The sequence below is a fragment of the Rhineura floridana genome, chromosome 8 (assembly GCF_030035675.1).
Source record: "Rhineura floridana isolate rRhiFlo1 chromosome 8, rRhiFlo1.hap2, whole genome shotgun sequence".
NCBI classification, from domain to species: Eukaryota; Metazoa; Chordata; class Lepidosauria; order Squamata; family Rhineuridae; genus Rhineura; species Rhineura floridana.
Genome location: NC_084487.1, coordinates 91,722,992 through 91,737,317, shown reverse-complemented (window position 1 = coordinate 91,737,317; position 14,326 = coordinate 91,722,992).

The window sequence follows — 14,326 nt, the reverse complement described above, 5'->3', positions numbered from 1 at the left end:
AACTAAATATCTCTTTAAGAAGGGGGGGGATGCCAAACATCTACTCCAAAGCAGACTTTCTCTTCTCTTGTAGGAACTCTATACTATATTCTGCTTGTTCAAGTTATTTCAGCAAAATGTTGATTTTTTCATTAAGCATTTGAAATTATTATCTCTTGTCATGATGCAATTTTTTACATTAAATACTTGAGCTGTTATATCAGGCTAGGATCAGTGGCATTCATGCATCTCTCCCCAAACAACACCTCAATGTACATTGATGGCTGCTTCTGCCAACATTGAGAGGAGTTAAGGCCTTTGAGATAAAAACTGCTTGGAATGATGGCATTGGCCCTATACATAACAACAGCTATATAATACTACGGTCAGGATAAATAAACTGGATTTATGATGGAATATTTCAATAAATAAGGAATAACTGCATACAAGAAAGGAGAAGTAATAATTTCACCAATAGTTAACCTAAACCATCCCCCCACCACATTAAAATCAGACTTGCATAATACATGGGGCCACCAAGCCAAATGTAACTCACCAGGCATGTACTCTGGCCTGCCAGATGCTCAGCGTGTATAACAGTAGGGTGTTTAGTATTTTCTGAAAAGTTTCTGAAAATCTCCACACAGATTTTTTTTTCTAATTCCCATCTCACTCATTGATCTCAACAAGAAGTGAGGGGTTTTGTTTTACTGGTTCTGCTAACAGGGCTCTTGGGGGAGGAAGAGCAGGATATACATTCAATAAATATTATTATACGATATACAATATGTGATTGCCTTGAAATTAGCATTCCAGAGTCTTGTTAGTTATTGAAATTGATCAGACAAATTGCTCCACGTAGGAACAATTCTCACATAACATATGCATTATTATGCACCTTGTTATACATAATATTATATGCATATTAAGAAAGACCACTTCCTTCCCTTCAGACCCAACAACAACAATAAATATACACTCCGGATTTCCTAAAGTAACCAGCCCATAAAGTATCCACACATACAACAATGGATACTATTGTATAAAATACAATATAACATGTATGTTTTCGCAAGTAATGTTGTATATAATTAGTTGGGCTTTTTAAAAGAAAAATTGTAAATGCATGAATGGCTTTCTCATAAGCGGGTGCTCAGTGCATGAAGCTGATACTGGCAAAAGTCAATTGGGTTGGGACAGCCAAATTCTGTGTTTAATCCATCTAAAATGGATTCCTCCTCGATCCCTAGTGACCATGAAACAGGGCCTCTGCTCCCGTAACAGTTCTGTAGCTGGGCTGCACAGGGACAAATCCCCCTCTGTCTGGCCCTGCTATATTTCTGTCCACAGGACAGGTCAGTGGCTAGCTGGGTTGGATCCTGTTGCCAACCTGACCCTGTTCATAAGAACGTAAGAGCCCCACTAGATCTGGCCAAAGGCCCAACTAGTCCAGCATTCTGCTCTCATAGTAGACCGCCAGAAGACTATGGGAAGGGCAGCAGCAAGATGTAAGCTCAAAATCTGTCTCCCACTCTTGTTTCCCAGTAACTGGTACCCAGAGGCATACTGAAGTTGCTCAAGGACTTATCCTTTGGATCATTCCAGGGAGGAGTAATGAATATGGTTGTCACCATTCCCGCCCCCTCTATCCAAACCTGTTTCTGTACTTAGTAGCTTCACACACGAGCTTGAGTGGAGAGAAAAAGCTTTACCTACTTAATTTCATTAAGTCAGGTTGCTATTTAAAAGCACAGGAACACCCAGACACACACATCTAGACAGACACACACACACATAGTGCCAATTGTAGTCAGTGGAGACTGGTCCATTGGGTCTACTGGGGCACAGCCTTCCCAAGGAGAATGTCAAGCAATTTTTACCCCATCTCAAAACTACACATACTTACAGTGTTGTCAACAATATGCCCCAATATGCCCCAGACCCATGCCCCAAATCCACCAAAATCTGACCATAACCCACTAACTGCATTTGATAACATTTTTGCGTTATTGTGAAACACTATTATGAGAAATTGCTTAACAAGGTGGATATAGAATTTAAAAGTACTAGCAACTATTGGTGGAGGGAAGGGGGGAAACTGTTGTGGAGAGGACAGCTCTCAAGGAATTTGAAATACAAGCCAGATTAGCTGAAAGAACAACATTTTTTTTGTCATTTGCTCTGCATAAGTGTGTTTGGTTGGTTGGCTACTGTGAGAGAAGAATGCTGAACTAGATGGGCCTTTGGTCTGAACCAGCAGGCTCTTCCTGTAATTATTATAAGATGTACTATTTATACAAAGGATACCTGTTGTGGCATCACTTTATTAAGCACACAGGTTTCTCTTTGGTGAGGCAGGTGCACCCTGTGCATGCTTGTGCCATGTATTTCTGAGGTTTATAGTTCCTAATCATCATGTCTTGTCTGCTCAAGTCTGTGGGAACTGGCTGCGGTTTGTGAGGAGGAGTTGGTGGTGCTTAGGCTGCATCACGTTTTAATTGGATAGAATATTGCCTGCACATTTTCCTTCTCAGGAAGCCAATTGGCAAGAACCTCCTTGTCTTTATACCCTTAAAAAACAAGCACACCAGAAGATCTGGAGACTTAACTTAAAAATCCTCCTCTCTGTCATTGGCTCATTGTGTAGTGCTGGGTACATTACTCAGACATTCTTTCAATCAAAAGGGTAGCCAACTAGCCATGGCTTACAGCAGAAATTAATAGCCAGGTAGCACTTTAGAGACTGTACGCAGGAACAGAAATGCAAATAATGAAAAATACAAGAAAATGTCTAAAACTAGAACTTTTTTATATAAATGTTTTATTGAGATTTCCAGTAAATGCAACAAAAAAAGTATAACAATCAAAGTACAACAAACATATCTCTACATAAAAAAGAAAGTACATTCAGCAACAGCAGTTTTACGTACAAAATAAGAGAGAATACCAGAAAGCAAGATAATAGAATTAAAAATCAGGGAATACATCCCACCAAAAGGAAGTTAATGATGAGGGTGGTCTCGCTTCTGCTCCATCTTTGATAGCATAACATATAAAAGGATACTGCATTGGAGTGAATTTATCAGATATCTTCCCGCCAAGGTTTTTTTCACTATCGAGTTAATTTTTCACCTAGAACAAGTTGCCAAAGTCTAATAAACACATTTTTTATTGATAGATGTTCTGTCACCTTCCAATGTTTGGCTTTTTAATCCTCGCTGCAAGTAGGAATCTGGATAGACAAGACATATGAGTTCTAGGAACATCGGGATCCCCTTTAAGGAAAAGAAGTGCCAAGGCTGAATCTGGGGTAATTGTAGCTTTAAGAACCTTACTGGAAGTTTGAAAAACATCAGAATTGTCTCACTTTATTACAGTCCCACCATAAGTGTAGAAAAGGCTAGATTTTGGCTAGACAGTTCCATGAAATACATGGAGAAATAAATTATGCACTTGATTTGTAAAAACTGCCAGATTCTGACCATAAAATGTTTGGCATCCACTAGATTTCCCACTTGCCACTAGACAGGTAAATTCACCACCAGATGTGCACCTAAAAACGCTAGATTTAGTGGTAAAATAACTAAATGGGCAACAGTGCACACTTACCTATCCCACACACATTTTATACTTTTGTTTGAACTCCTAGAAGCTCTGCAAACATTTCTGTCAATCTACTTTTCTTGGGCCAATCAGGTCTCTGCAGCATTTAGCCAATCCTAATCCAAAAGTATAGCTATGAGAAATAGGACCCTCCCATGTGTCTCTAGGCAGAAAAACAGGTAAAAATTGAGTAGTAGGGCTGACAGCTTTCCAGCCTAGTTTAGGAAGGGTCTTACTCCATCTGTTGTTATGAGGACTAACCAACAGTTTCAGTACAAGCCTAGTAGGGCTGTTTTGAAGGGCAGTATGAGCATGCTCAGAGCTGTTTACCTGAAGGTATAGCTATGGGAAAGAGGTCCTAAAGCACATTCTTTGTAGCCAGCCAGGAGAAGGGGGTGGTTGCTAGTTTGAGTAGTTTTTTAAAAACAATGTTTGTAATAGAGCGATGGTGGACAGAGTGTGAATATCTTTCTATAATGTATGTTTTTTTACTTAATCGTTTGCATTTATTTTGTGAATGGAGAAGGAGGATTGATGGGTGGCTTCTGTGTGTTGCAACTTCCAATATGTTGTTAGAACTGTAGTGTTTGTGAGAAGTAATGGAGTTTTTGCATTCCTGTTTTTCTTTAGGTTTAAAAAATGCTGTGTGTACATGTTTGGTTGGCTGCTGTGAGAGAAGGATGTTGGACTAGATGGACCATTGGTCTGATCCAGTAGGCTCCTCTACTGTGCTGATTATAAGATGTACTGTTTATGCAAAGGATGCCTGTTGTGGAATCACCTTATTAAATGCAAAGAAAGGTTCCTCACTGGTGAGACAGGTGCACCCTGTGCATGCTCATGCCTTTTATTTCTGAACAGAAATGAAACAATATTCAAGTAGCACTTCAGAGACAAGCAGATATATTATTCTATAAAGTTTCATGGATTACCAAAACTGATCTGATAAAATGACTTCAGCCCAGAAAAGGTTATACCTTTGTAAACATGTTGGTCTTTAAAGTGCTAGTACTGTTCTTTTTGTTGTTTTCCTAAATTGCACTGTGATCTACTTCATAGGGCAGTTGTGAGGATAAAAAGACTATAAAACACTTTGGCAAACTTAAGAACATAAGAAGAGCCTGCTGGATCAGGCCAGTGGCCCATCTAGTCCAGCATCCTGTTCTCACAGTGGCCAACCAGGTGTCTGGGGGAAGCCCGCAAGCAGGACCCGAGTGCAAGAACACTCTCCCCTCCTGAGGCTTCCGGCAACTGGTTTTCAGAAGCATGCTGCCTCTGACTAGGGTGGCAGAGCACAGCCATCATGGCTAGTAGCCATTGATAGCCCTGTCCTCCATGAATTTGTCTAATCTTCTGTTAAAGCCATCCAAGCTGGTGGCCATTATGGTGTCTTGTGGGAGCAAATTCCATAGTTTAACTATGCGCTGAGTAAAAAAGTACTTCCTTTTGTCTGTCCTGAATCTTCCAACATTCAGCTTCTTTGAATGTCCACGAGTTCTAGTATTATGAGAGAGGGAGAAGAACTTTTCTCTATCCATGTTCTCAATGCCATGCATAATTTTATACACTTCTATCATGTCTCCTCTGACCCACCTTTTCTCTAAACTAAAAAGCCCCAAATGCTGCAACCTTTCCTCGTAAGGGAGTCGCTCCATCCCCTTGATCATTCTGGTTGCCCTCTTCTGAACCTTTTCCAACTCTATAATATCCTTTCTGAGATGAGGCGACCAGAACTCTACACAGTATTCCAAATGTGGCCGCACCATAGATTTATACAACGACATTATGAAATCGGCTGTTTTATTTTCAATACCTTTCCTAATTATCCCTAGCATGGAATTTGCCTTTTTCACAGCTGCCGCACACTGGGTCGACATTTTCATCATGCTGTCCACTACAACCCTGAGGTCTCTCTCCTGGTCAGTCACCACCAGTTCAGACCCCATGAGCGTATATGTGAAATTAAGATTTTTCGCTCCAATATGCATAATTTTACACTTGTTTATATTGAATTGCATTTGCCATTTTTCTGCCCATTCACTCAGTTTGGAGAGGTCTTTTTGGAGCTCTTTGCAATCCCTTTTTGTTTTAACAACCCTGAACAATTTAGTATCGTCAGCAAACTTGGCCACTTCACTGCTCACTCCTAACTCTAGGTCATTAATGAACAAGTTGAAAAGTACAGGTCCCAATACCGATCCTTGAGGGACTCCACTTTCTACAGCCCTCCATTGGGAGAACTGTCAGTTTATTCCTACTCTCTGCTTTCTGCTTCTTAACCAATTCCTTATCCACAAGAGGACCTCTCCTCTTATTCCATGACTGCTAAGCTTCCTCAGAAGTCTTTGGTGAGGTACCTTGTCAAAAGCTTTTTGAAAGTCTAAGTACACTATGTCCACTGGATCACCTCTATCTATATGCTTGTTGACACTCTCAAAGAATAGGTTACCGAGACAGGACTTTCCCTTGCAGAAGCCATGCTGGCTCTGCTTCAGCAAGGCTTGTTCTTCTATGTGCTTAGTTAATCTAGCTTTAATAATACTTTCTACCAGTTTTCCAGGGACAGAAGTTAAGCTAAGTGGCCTGTAATTTCCGGGATCCCCCCTGGATCCCTTTTTGAAGATTGGCGTTACATTTGCCACTTTCCAGTCCTCAGGCATGGAGGAGGACCTGAGGGACAAATTACATATTTTAGTTAGCAGATCAGCAATTTCACATTTGAGTTCTTTGAGAACTCTTGGGTGGATGCCATCCGGGCCCGATGATTTGTCAGTTTTTATATTGTCAATTAAGCTTAGACCTTCCTCTCTCGTTACCACTATTTGTCTCAGTTCCTCAGAATCCCTTCCTGCAAATGTTAGTTCAGGTTCAGGGATCTGCCCTATATCTTCCATTGTGAAGACAGATGCAAAGAATTCATTTAGCTTCTCTGCAATCTCCTTATCATTCTTTAGTACACCTTTGACTCCCTTATCATCCAAGGGTCCAATCGCCTCCCTAGATGGTCTCCTGCTTTGAATGTATTTATAGAATTTTTTGTTGTTGGTTTTTATGTTCTTAGCAATGTGCTCCTCAAATTCTTTTTTAGCATCCCTTATTGTCTTCTTGCATTTCTTTTACCAGAGTTTGTGTTCCTTTTTATTTTCCTCATTCGGACAAGACTTCCATTTTCTGAAGGAAGACTTTTTGCCTCTAAGAGCTTCCTTGACTTTGTTTGTTAACCATGCTGGCATCTTCTTGGCCCTGGCGGTACCTTTTCTGATCTGCGGTATGCACTCCAGTTGCGCTTCTAATATAGTGTTTTTAAACAACTTCCAAGCATTTTTGAGAGATGTGACCCTCTAGACTTTGTTTTTCAGCTTTCTTTTTACCAATCCCCTCATTTTTGTGAAGTTTCTTCTTTTGAAGTCAAATGTGACTGTGTTGGATTTTCTTGTCAATTGGCCATTTACATGTATGTTTAATTTAATAGCACTATGGTCACTGCTCCCAATCGGTTCAACAACATTTACATCTCGCACTAGGTCCCGGTCCCCACTGAGGATTAAGTCCAGGGTTGCCATCCCTCTGGTCAGTTCCATGAACAACTGGTCTAGGGCATAGACATTGTGTAATTAAGTGTAATAACACTTAAAAGTGTTATTACAGAATAGTTAGTACAGAAGGTGGTGAAGAGAAGAACTCAGTGTGCAGAGCCTTTATGTAGTACAAGATCATGGCCTGCACCCTGCCTGCACATCCCACCCTGGCAAACTTGTCCTAGCAGACAGCCACACAATGGATTTGCCAAGGTTCTATTTGTAAAGACTAATGTTTCTAGGTAGGTTAGGCTGAGAGACAGTGAATGGCCAAAGGTCACACAATGAGTTTCATGGCTGATTTTAACCCTGGTCTCCCTGGTCTTAATATCCCTCTACCTTATTCCACATTCTGGAAAAAAGATGTAGAAGTTAATAAGCTGGGGGAGGGAAATAATATTTTCCCATAAATCTGGAAATTTATTGGAGGCCTTGTTAGCAATCTTATGTGGCACCTTTAAGATTAACCAACTCAGGCTGCAATCCTGCACATACTTATCAGGGAGCAATCCCCATGGAATTCAGTGGGACTTACTTCTGAGTAACATAGTTTCTTTGACTTGAACCCACACTAGAAATGATGACAGCAGGGACCCCTTCTGAACCAAGATATGACATTTAAGTGCTAAGTGTTAATAAAACTGCAATGTTTGGGTGCCCACTGTTCTTTACAAAGGAGAAAGATAGGGGGAGAACCAGAACAAGTTGGGGCCACACAACTTTTCTCCCAGCAGAGAACCAGCTGTGACAGCAAGGACCCCTTCTCAGAGCTTGGAAAAGTTATTCTTTTGAACTACAACTCCCATCAGCCCAATCCAGTGGCCATGCTGGCTGTGGCTGATGGGAGCTGTAGTTTAAAAAAGTAACTTTTCCAAGCTCTGCCCCTTCTCAACCAAAGTAAGACAATTTTCAGTTTAGGTAGGTGCTATTTGCAAAATTGTAATACTTAAGTGTCCACAGTAGTTTGCAAGAGAAGAGGATAGGGAGAAAACAGAACTTGGTCACACCCCTGTGACCACCATTGGCCACACCCTCATGACCTCTTAGCAGCCCCACCAGGTCTAATGGGCACCAGCCCCCCCCCAATTATAGTGATTCATCACATTTTCAAAGGCAGCTATTCCCATCAGGAGGAATGCCTCCACTGGCGCCCATGGCAGGGGGAAAGGCTTAAATTCTAGTTCCCTGCCCCTGTGGTACTGATGTTGCTTGGGTCCCCCAGTGCTGCTATTTGCCTTTCTATTTGCCTCAGTTGCTAGGGCTGCACACCAGATTTGACCAAATCCCAAACCAAACTCTGGGCTTTTGCCAGTCCAGGTGGTGACAGATCCAGATTGTGCCAGATTAGGTTAGTCCCCCTGAAGCAATCTGGGGCTGTCGGGGGGTGAAGCATTGGGAAGGAAGAAGAGGCAGGGAATGTGCTGGGGAAGCAGGCTCCAGCAGCATTCAGGCCTGCTGGCTGCAGGGTACTCCTTCACAATCACTTTCTCCATGGGAAGCAGACCCCAGCACAATGCTACTTTGCAACTGCTTTCTCCACCCTTTTGTTCTCAGTCAAGGGGAAAGGAGATGCAGCGACTCCTTCTTGCCCCTCCCAACTGTATGTTTAAGGGTGTCGAAACCTCCATTAAACATTAGCCTTGCCTCTGAATTTGATTCAGGGCCTGATCCAGGGTGGGCAATCCCTGGGTCATGTTGGCCTGATTCAGGCCCCCAGATTGGGTGTGTGTGTGCAAGCCTATTTGCTGTGCAAGGGCAACAGAATGCTTTAATCCACTTTAATTGTGCACACCTAAATTTCTGGTATGCACTCGAATCTCTCCTAAAAAATGCTACTGCCTGGAGGCAGTCCTTGTTTGGCCCAGAGCTAGGGTTCCAAAGCTTCCTGTGCCTTTAAGGCCTTCAGAGCTGGTGTGTGTTCATTAACTTTCCCATCCTTGTATCTCCATCTCAGAAAAACAACCACTTTGTCTCACTGACTTTTCTGCCTCTCATAGATATAGGGATCATGTCACAGGGGGGAAAAGTTGGCAATCTTTTCAGGGATCAGAGTAATATTCTTCTGCATTATGTAGTGACTATGATTCCATTTTGCAATAATTTGCTGCTATCGGAATCTATTGGAAAAATGTTATTTCTGAACACAAACTGTGGTTAATTGCCATGAGCTTTTTAATGCAAGATGACGCAGATCTGAATCAGCTCATGAGCAATCAAGTGTGTTTAATCACACAGAATAGAAATACAAAGAGATGAACCAAAGAAAATGAATTACGGCATTAGATGTGCAGTAATTAAGGAATCAAGCTAGGTTTTAAAAGCCATATACATTAGGATCTCCTAGTATTACCTCAAATACTGCCAGAAATATACTGACCAACCATAGTCATGTAAAAGATATTTTCCTCTAAAAACATCTTATTTGAAACATGAGCCCATTCTGTGTACAGACTATGTGAAGAGCCAGTTCCTGCTTCTTGTTCTTCAGCTTGCATAGATAGTTCATGCTCCTCACATTCAATACAGGGAGACAGCTATGAAGTATAATGGTGAAGGTGAGCCTACAGATCAATAGAGGGACATGTAAAAACAAGGAATGGTCAGTAGGTCCTTGGGTGGCCCTTGGTATTAGCCGATGCCTGCTTCTTCTACCCAAAAAAATAATCACTGCTGCATCTGTACTGGAAAGAGAATGTACCCATTTCTAGTTAGGAGAATTGGATTTTCATAGAGAATCTGCAACAGATTTATTCTAAGCAGCTGGGGGAAAGGCATAAGAACATAAAAGGAACCTGCTGGATCAGGCCAATGGCCCATCTGATTTAGGGTTGCCAGGCTCAGGGCCTGAGAATGATTCTGTATCTTTAGGAGAAGAGACAATTCAGCCAAGTGCAGGTTTTCTTGCAACACGGTAATGGGAAAAACCACAAGATGAAATTCTCCCTTCCCCCTGTACAACTTTTAAAGATACAGAAGACCTCTTGGAGGCTGGCACTTGGCTGAATTGTCTCTTCTCCTAAAGATACAGAATCATTCTCAGGCCCTGAGCCTGGCAACCCTAATCTGATTCAGCATTCTGTTCTCACAGTGGCCAACTAAATGCCTATGGGAAACCTGCAAACAGGACCTGAGCACAAGAGCAGTCTCCCCTTCTGCAGTTTCCAACAACTGATATACTGCCTCCTACTGTGGAGGTAGAACATAGCTTTCATAGCCAGTGATACCTTTATCCTCCATGAATTTGTCCAATTGTCTTTTAAAGCCATCCAAGTTGGTGGCCATCACTGCCCCTTGTGGGAGTGAATTCCATAGTTTAACTATGTGCTGTGTGAAGAAGGTTGCAGCTGCATTCTCAAGCCCAGATGTCACGAGGACAGGATTAGGAGACATCACCTGAGGGGGAAACCAGCTACCTGAATGATGGGAAGATAATGATCTAATAGGTGTAAGGTGCCCTCTCCTAGGAGGTCTTTGAAGGATAAATACAGGACCCCTAGATCAGGGAGATTAAGCCTCCAGGGGCTGAAGAAGCCCCAAAATACCATCAAGATTAAACCTCCAGGGGGCTGACATAGCCTTGAAGTACCATCAAATAGCAACATCAGGAAGACTCAACCCCTCCCAGGCAAGATTTATTATTGTGCTGTTAGGAGGTTTCTAGCACGTAGGGAGACAGACGTGAGAGAAGCGCACAAAGACGGGGGGGAGGGAGAATGGTAACATGTTAGCTACTTGGTTTTATTTTAGTTGTTTGTAATCCTGCTCTAATTGCTATTTAGCTCCATTTTAGCTGTTTGTATCTCTTTGCTGTAATAAACCCTTCATTTCCCCACATGAGTTCATGATTTCTTTGAAATTCCAAACTCAATAGTCTTGTGCTTGGCAAAGGCTGGGCATTTGGCATTACAGCCAGAGACAAAAGTGGGTGAAGCAATTGATGTACAATTTACCATTGTGAGGTAGGCTAGTTTCTGCACATGTTCACACACTTCTCTCTGTCCTCCATCCAGGCAAAGCAAGAGGCATTATCAGAGTTCAAGGACACATTCCAGTCAGGCAAGCATACTTGAAGGAGATGAAAAGTAGGGCCAGCGTGGAGTGTGGCTGAGGAGGAGATGTAGCCTGTAGAGGATCCAGAGGGGCAGATAGAGAGGCCCCAAGGTCTGCATTTGGCCCCCAGTCTGAGGTCCCCTATCCCTGAAGTAAGATATGTTGGTGAGAACTAGGGATGGGCGAGAATTATGCTGAATTTGGATTTAGCACTGGGGTTTTCAATAGTCAGTATATTCTCCATCTTTGCAGAGTGATCCTGTTTGCTCTGAACTTCAGCAGCTTTCTCCTGATGTTGGATTTTATTTCCTTGAATACTCCCTTGAATATTTTGTTCTTTTATTAATTTTATCCACAGCACAGCAGTACAGGTATCTTTCTCTCCCCCCTTCTCCATTCGAATAATCCAAGCTCCAAGCAGAAAGAAATAAACCAAGTCTTGCCCATTTTAAGGACTTGGGGCTTGCCAAGGAGGAGGTGAGGGAGTACGGAAAGCTGCTTTACTCCTTTCCTTTCCGAAAGGAAACAGCCAGTCTCTGCTAGCATGAAAACTGACCATCCTCAGTCACAGCAGAGGAGGAGGTGGCAGTGGCAAAGCCACTCTCCTTTATCAATACTTTATTTCAAAGTATTGATACTTTCTTTCACAAATATTGATCTGTTCTTTCATTTATCAATAGCCTTTTAAAATATCAATATTTTATTTTGAAAGAAAATATTGATATTAATATCAAAATTTCGGGGGGAGGGAAAAATTGGACCAGTAAAAGCATTGGATAGCAGACCAATAATAAACTCGAATCAATATTACCTGTTAGGTCAATGGAATGCTTTCAAAGCAGCCAACAGAATCCCATCCCTAGTGAGAACCCTAAGCGGTTTGTGAGTACACTTTGGGGGGTAAATGGTTTTCTCTCTAGCCTTCATTCTTGGGTCAGCAGCTGCAGCTCCCTTGGGGCAGTCCATTTCATCCACTAAAGCACTCTTGACTGTGGGGCTGATGACTCGTGGATGTATAGACTATGGCAAGCAGCAGAACTGGTGACTACTCTGGTGCTCTCATCTAGGGTGAGATCACCTAGATATTGGAATGAAGATGGTGGGAAAATATTTTTTCATTCTCTCATCCCATGATATTTAGATATCTGCACTGCATTTTGGAGTTAAATATAAATTAAGTTGATTTTTCAACTCATTGCAGATCCTTTTAATATCAATAAAATGTGGCCCTTTTAAAATCCAAGAACTTGTCTCATCTCTTCATTTCTATGTCCATGCACAATTCTTGAATCACACCTTTGGCTTCTGTCTACCCACCAGTTTAACCAGTTAATAGGATTTTACCAACTACCTTGACTTTTTCCTTTTTAATTGGGAAGATTTTTCTGTGATACAGGAACTATAACTGGATGTGGAACTGAGCTTGTGGTTGCAGCTTTTTAAAGGACTAAGACGCCTTGGAATTTGATACTTCTGGGGGGCAAATGTGAGGCTGTAATTGCCATTATGCTACATATCACCGCACTGCATAAGGCTATAGATTTAAAGGTCAACATGTATTCTTGGTAAACACCCAAATATTTAGCCATGCATCTGCTTTGTATTGCTATGTGATATATCCTCAGAACAGAGTGTAACTCCCCAGAATACTCATAATATATATTTAGCATTCTCTGCAGAGAAAAACCTCATTTGGTAGCAGCCTCATATAAATAAACAGCATGTACAGCATTTTGAAATCTAATTGCACTGAAGATTCAACATTAACATGAGATCGAGTGACAGCAGTTTAAAAATGTTATTTTATCATCAGAAATGTATTGCTACAGTTTCTGAATTTCTAGATATTAATTAATCATTTTGCTTTCATTTTGCTTTCAGCTTTTTGCACAGTGTTCTTTTTATTATATCACTACAAGCCAACTGAAACTAATGCCAATGTTTAGAGCCACCCATAAGATACTGCTGCAGAAGAAAAATTGAGGCTACTTTGTGACAATTCTTGTATTCTACTAGGAGAGGCATTTTCCCCCCAAATCCTGTTCAAGCTTTACTAGAGTTAAGAAGATTCGAGTCCTACACTAAAATATTCCACATTTGACATCCAGGAGAACTAAAAACTGGACATAGACCCAGGGCTGGCTCCAGATTTCTGGGGGTCCTTGGGCACAGGCATAGTGGTCCCCTTGTCTCCTTGCTTTCCTCATCAAACAACACTCATCCTCCTTCTTGGCCCCACCCCTTTAAAACAAAACAAATCTTGACTTGTCTAAGGCACCTCTCCCAGTTTTCCTCCTTCCCCTTTAGACCTGGATAAGCCCCCTGCTTTCCCCCCTCTCCTTTAGACCTGGGTAAGGCTCCCTTTGCTTTCCCTCCCCTTTAGACCTGGCTAAGCCTTCCCTCTCTTTTCCCTCTCCCCTTTAGAGCAGGCTGTCAGGAGTGTTATTCCATGGGTTACCTGAGCTACTTCCCATCACCTTTTTCTTCCTCCACTGCTGTGATGAGCCAGGGAAGCTCTCCTGGTGGTGGTGGTGAGGCGGTGCTGTATTGGCACCCCAGACAGGTGCCCCATGGCCTGGAGGAAAGGGAGGCATCTTGGCAGCAACACCAAGGCCTCCCAAGAACCAGCTCCATGGCTCATGCAGGCTGCCACTTGCCGCCACCCATTCTGCCCAGTCTTGCCTGCCTGCCTTCACACAATCACATCACATCCGGAAAGAAAGGGAGGCCTCATGGTAGCAATGTTGAGGCCTCCCATGAAGTGGCTCCCTGGGTCATCCAGGGCACCACCTGCTTGCTTGCATTCCTTCCTATTCCTTTCCCTCTGCATGTTGAGCCCAGTATGGCTGGGCCAACATGCACTGAATCACCTTCTTTCCCCATCCTTCACACACACAAACCTGGCTTTGAGCCCAGCATGGCTAGGCCTCTGCATACTTGCTACCCTTTTGCTGCATGCTTGCTTTCCACTGCTCAGTCTCCTTCTTTTCCTGTCCTTTCCCCCTTGGGCTGGGGCTAGTGAGAGGCCCTTCTGAGCTCCTGGGCCCTCGACCAGTTCTCTACCTGTCCCTCTGCTGGAGCCAAGCCTGCACAGACCCCACACCAGTGGCATCACT